The following is a 5,978-nucleotide window of genomic DNA, read 5'->3' as shown; positions in this document are numbered from 1 at the left end:
CGAACTCATAAAACTCTATCTCTCAGCAGCCTCAGGCACAGGAAGTTGGCCCATGCAAGCTCCCAAAGAAAAAAAAATCACCCAGCATATAAGACCCAGAGCAGGAAGCAAAACTAATGAAAGAATGTCCTCAACTTTCACAGGAAATTATTTTCACTCCGCCTCTATAAAAAGTAACAGATTTGACCCCTTGTCCCCCCCACCTCCTTCTCAGCTGAGCTCCCTATAGAGGCAATGGGAGAGCAGGGGGCCAGACTGAGGCAATGAAAGGCGACTTTTCCTGAAAATAATCATCAGAAACCAGTTTGTCATAGCTAGAGGCCGCCAAAAGTAGTTAAGGCTAGTGAGTGGTTGAATTGGACAATTTTGAGTGAAGAAATTCGTAGCAGTTACTAGTGATCACAGAAGCAAAGTATCTCTTTCAGATATGAAACCAGAGACCAGAAAGAAAAAAAAACACTTTCAGGCTGCCTTTCTGACAGTATTATAACTATTTATCAAGGGAAGGTCGGATATGTTACATCAAATACCTGGATTCAATTTTGATACTATATTGGGATTTAAAGGGTAAAGGTTGAAATGCAATCCATGATCTTAGACCAACAAGGTCTCAGGAATGAAAACTGGTTCATTCTGCATTTTTCTTTGCAGCTCCTGGCAGCCCAGAAAGTGGGCTGCTGTCCTCCCTGGGTGGGGGGGTACACTGAGAAAGAGTGGATTCGTCACGGCTATGCAAAGAAAAAACAAGTTCAGAGGCAAGATCCAGCTCACTGGGGATCTAAACATCATACTGAACAAAGGGGCCAGGTGATGTGGACTTGATCTGGGGTCATGCACTGAACAAGCTCAGAAGTGAAGGAGCGCTCAGCCCAAACCCTCAGGGAATCACTCAAGTCTCATCCCTTGTGATTCTGAAAGCCATGAGGCCTGACCACTTTTCTGTTATTTTTCACTCTATCTTCTCTGCTTAGTGCAAGGCTTGTCAGGCATATTTGTTAATCATATAAATAAGTGGATTAACAAATGAATGACTGCTTCTGACGAAAAAAAGGACATATTTCAAACCCCATGATCATGAAGGCATTAGAAAACATTTTTAGAGCACATCCGTCAAGAAATGATTCCTTACATTGGGACACTATTTTGTAGTTCGGGATTTATAAACAGCATTTAACATCTAATATGTAATTTGATCCTCAAAATTGTAGATGTCAGACAGGACAGATATTCTTTCATCTACTCATCCAATCAACACATGTTAAGTTTCAGCTGTTGCCGGTCAGTCTGTTAGCAGTGTGGCATTTAGAATTGCTTAAGAGGGCACCTATTCCGTGCCCTCAGGAAGTGGACGACACACCCACACTGATACATACTCCCACTCACACAAAATAATGACAACAAAACGTGGCAGTGTTAATGGAGGGACCAGGAACGCACACAGGTTGTTGAGTAATTGGCCTATGGCAGCCAGAAAAGCTTCACAACTGTGGTGACACGTTAGAGGAAGAAAAGGGATTTGGCAAATTTCCAAAGGCAGGAGAAGTCTTTCCAAAGACAGAAGACAGCAAACTCAAGACATCACTGAAGATACAACAGAACAGAAAAGACTCGCTCAACAGTGGCAGAATCCGAGACTAGAAAACTGAGGCTAAATCAAGGGTTATGACCATCGAGCTTGACTCTGGTCTTTCGGGACAGGGGAGCCATTAAAGAATGTTAATGGGGAAAGCAAGGGAAAGCGTTTGAATTCCAATGTTATATCCAGATTTCGCAGAAGGGGAATCTGAGCAGCAGAGGTTGGGTGACTTTTCTTAGGTCATAAAGAGAGTAACAGGAGAAGCAAGTTTTTGTTGGAAATGAAAGGCCAAAATTTTCTGCTCCCTGCTTAATTATTAAAAACAATGTTTGTCATGTGGAAAAAGAGTTAATTATAATTACGCTAAAAATTCATGTACCTGAAAATCTTTAGAAGGGAAAATGCAGTGGAAGGAACAAGATAGAATAAGATACAAAACAATTCTTATCAGTCTGAATCTGTTTTACATTTCATTCCAGACTCTACAAATTAGCACCAACACAATGAATCTTTGTAAATTAATGAGGGTAACAGCGGGAAAGAATCAATCAGCCACTCTTGTTCCAAAACCCTCCTAGGTAATAACCTGCAATGAACCTTGGAGTCATGACCCCAGACTAATAGCCTGCTTCATACTCTTTGAACAAAACAATTAAATAATCACATTCCTCCAGGCCCAACTTCCTGAATGTATTAATTAGATTAAAACACACTTGTCAGAATCCCTTGAGAAGAAGGGGTTTGCTGAATGCATTTTCCCCTGCCCTCCCACCTCCAGTGGCATCCCCTGCTCTCGCACAGAGGGAGCCTCTACCTGCCTGGCAAGTCTCTGCCACATGCCTCATCACACTCCCTCTCACCTGGACTCCTCCTGCGATGGCCTTCTTTCTCCTCGGTGGGGCCAATACCTGCCTTTCCGTTCTAATTAGGTTATGGATCTTCTCTTCAAATATAAAACCCAGCTGATAACTCTTCTTGGCTAAATTTCAACATTTCATTCGTCCATCCATCTATCCATCCATCCGCCCACCCAATCTTTATGATCTAGGATCTCAAATCCTGGTTCTGCTACTTCCTATCTTTGTAATCCTAAGCAAATCACTTTAACCTTTCTGTGGTTTAGCTCCTTCATCTGAACGGCAGGAATAACAGATTATGCCTTGTATGGCTTTTATGAGGAAGAAATGAGTTAATGGTTATGAAGGGTTTTGAATAGTGCCTGGTTCATGTAACTGTCTACTTCTTGGTACTGGGATTCTGGGGTGTCAAGTCTGAAATGGATACTTACTGTTCCTGCTGTGAAGTACTAAAACAAAGAAAAAAAACAGATCCAAACATGCATGAGATTGTATGGGGTAACAGAGAGAGGTATGTGGGTCCTGGGATACCCACCGCCAGACCAGGGGGCTGCCTGCCACTCTTGCCAGGCTCTTCTGAGACACCCAACCGCTCCATCCTCTCACTTCAATCAGGTCTCTGCTGAGTAGTAGGCCTTTTTCAACGTGCTGACCTAAAACAGTAGTCCCCACATTCTCTGTTCCCTTTACACTATCTTTCCTCATAGCATTTGTCACTAGATGTCATTATATTAATTACCTTTTCATCTACATCAGTTGTCCTCAGAGTGTGGTCCGTGGAACTAGGGAACTTGTTAGAAATGCATATTCTTGGGTTTCATCTAAGTTCTAAGAAATCAGGATTTCTGGGGACAGGGTCCAGTAATCTGTGTTTTAACAACCACCTGCAGATAACATGGATTCTTACTAACATCTAAGAACCACTGGTCTATAGTGTGTCTCTGTTGGGGAGTGAAAGCTCCTGGAAGCAGGTGTGTTTTCAAGTTCCTGCTGTGTCTCTGGCACTTAGATCTGTATCTAGTACATCCTCTGTGTTCAGTCAGTAACTGCTGAATATAAGAACAAATGAACAAATGGGAGACTAAAATTCACTTGGTGGCCAAACCAAACCACCCAGCTCTCTTTTCTTCTACAACCTGGCTGCAAGGTATCATTTCAATTTTAAAAAATACCAGTATGCCAATAGAAAAAGTTAAATCATTTATAGTCAAGTCAAAAGGCAAGGTATTCGTTTTTCTTTCTTTCTTTGGCATTTATCTGTGTTTTTGTTAGAGAAGGCACATAGAAGATGCTTAGTATTTATACAGGAAGAAAGAGAGGCACAAAAACACTCTCAGAAGCTCATCAAAGCATAATTATTTGAGCTTAAGATGATGGTGAAGCTGGTTTAGGATACACCAAAAAAAAGGAATATGATAAAAAAAAAAAACCTACTTTGAAGAGTTTTGCATCGGGTTAGGAAAGAATTCTCATATCCAAAAAGAATATGTCTACATTCATCACAAACAGCCCCGAAAAATCAATTCGAGGAAGAAGGGAGGGAGAAACAGGTGGGGACAGGGAGGCAGCATGGACTGACCCTGGAGCAGACAGAACAGAGACAGATTCTGGCACTATAGATCTATCGCCACATTTTTCCCAAGAAAGCCACCTTGCTCTCTCCTTGTTGAGCACCATGGCAACCAGCCCACATTATGTACTGCCCTGTGGTCCTGTGGTGTGTCCGTGGCAAGTTAAAAAGCCAAAGAGAGGAGAAGCAGAAACCTTCCTCTGAGAAGAAGGCTGAATACTGAAGGTGGAAGGCTAGACACACCACGTGGTGACCTGGGTCTTAGCCAGCATCAAATCCATTTCTAAAGAAGGAATTGGACAGACCAATTCTGTGGTTCAATGTTAGGGTGAGTGGGAGGTCTAGGGGGTTGAGGTGGTGGAGGGTCTGCAAGTCACTTCAGCAAAAGACTGAAAAGCACCTTAGCAAAGACTGACAGCTTCACAGAGTGCAAGCAGTTTGTTCTAAACAGCATGAGGTGTCGTTTCCCTTCTTCCCAATGTTTGATGTATCTGTTCTAAGCTTATTGCATAGAGAACAAAAGGGTGCTCACTTGGGCAAGGCATATATTAAAAGTGGAACAATATAGAGAAGATTAGCATGGCCCCTGCACAAGGATGACATGCAAATTTGTGAAGTGTTCCATATTTTTAACAAGAATCTTATCTTCTTTCCATCCTTTCTTAAAAGTGGCCAGTTGGGTGGAAGATCACAGTTAACACTATACATAGCCAAAGGATCTCCTATCTCTTCTCTACCCGGTGCTACTGTAAATATCATAGAATACTCTCTTGCTATCTTAAACCATTTTTCCTTCCCCTCCAATTGATCACAAAAAAAAGACTAGGTAGAAGCAGTGAACACCCACTGGATACCCACTGGAAGAGGAAACCCAACAACAAAGGAACCAACCACCAACAGATAACAACAGAAGAAGGTGAAGGAGGGAGTGGAAACCACACAAACCTCAATCCAGGACCTATCTGGAAATACAACTAAATAGTGGAGAAACTATCCAGTACAAACTACTGAACAAGAGCAAAAGAGAACCCTCAAAACCTTCTACACATGGAACACAACCTGCCCTCACTAGCACAACAAAATACAAGAGGTGCTGGAGAGAGTGACCCTCAGTTAACCAGCTGGTGGGAAGGACCCACCAAAGAAAGATCCAAAAGCAATAAAAACTGAAAGACAAACACAGAGCCAACTTAAATGACACCCCAAGACCAGTGAGCTTGGAAGATCAAAGAGACTATACCACTGAATCTCACAAGTATTCTACCACAGAAATTCACACCATAAATCCAGGGAGCCAGAATAGATTAATTTAAGAAGCTGAAACTAACAAGAAGTCTCAAAAACAAGAGGAAGACAAAGAAACAATCCCCAAATGAAAGAAAAAAGGAAACCTCAGAGAGAATGCTAAATAAAGTAGAGGCAAGTCAACTATCAGATATTGAGGCAAAGCATTAGTTATCAGGAAGTTCAATGAGCTCACAATGAGCTACCAGAAACTACAGGGAACACAATTATGACAGCAACACAATTATAGTAGGGGATTTTAACACCCCACTGTCAAAAATGGACAGATCTTCCAAACAAAATATCGACAAACATATGTGGCACTGAACAATGCCCTAGATGAAATGGACTTAACTGATATATAGAGAGCCCTTCAAGGACAAGTGTTTAATCTCCAAAATATACAAAGAACTTACACGACTCCACTCTAAGACAAGCAACCCACTTAAAAATGGGCAAAGGACTTAAACAGACACTTCCCCAAGGAGGACATACAGAAGATCCAGAGACACATGAAGAGATGCTCAATATTGCTAGCTATCAGAGAGATGCAAATTAAAACCATGATGAGATACCACTTTACACTAGTCAGAACGGCCATCATAAACAAAGCAACAAACAACAAGTGTTGGAGAGGTTGTAGGGAAAAGGGGACCCTAGTTCACTGTTGGTGGAATTGCAGACTGATACA

At 41.8% G+C, this 5,978-nt stretch overlaps 1 non-coding gene across 1 annotated transcript; it reads left to right on the top strand.

The window, feature by feature from the left end:
• Positions 1–4,529: 4,529 nt before the first annotated feature.
• On the top strand, positions 4,530–4,634 carry LOC119064858 (U6 spliceosomal RNA). The gene has a single exon (XR_005085496.2). It is a non-coding gene; the product is annotated as a U6 spliceosomal RNA (small nuclear RNA).
• The last annotated feature ends 1,344 nt before the right edge of the window (positions 4,635–5,978 follow it).

Source organism: Artibeus jamaicensis, unplaced genomic scaffold (genome assembly GCF_021234435.1).
Source record: "Artibeus jamaicensis isolate MK-2021 breed Jamaican fruit bat unplaced genomic scaffold, CSHL_Jam_final scaffold_916, whole genome shotgun sequence".
Classification (NCBI taxonomy): Eukaryota; Metazoa; Chordata; class Mammalia; order Chiroptera; family Phyllostomidae; genus Artibeus; species Artibeus jamaicensis.
The sequence above is the reverse complement of the archived record's forward strand: the minus strand, read 5'-3'. Positions and strand labels throughout refer to the sequence as shown.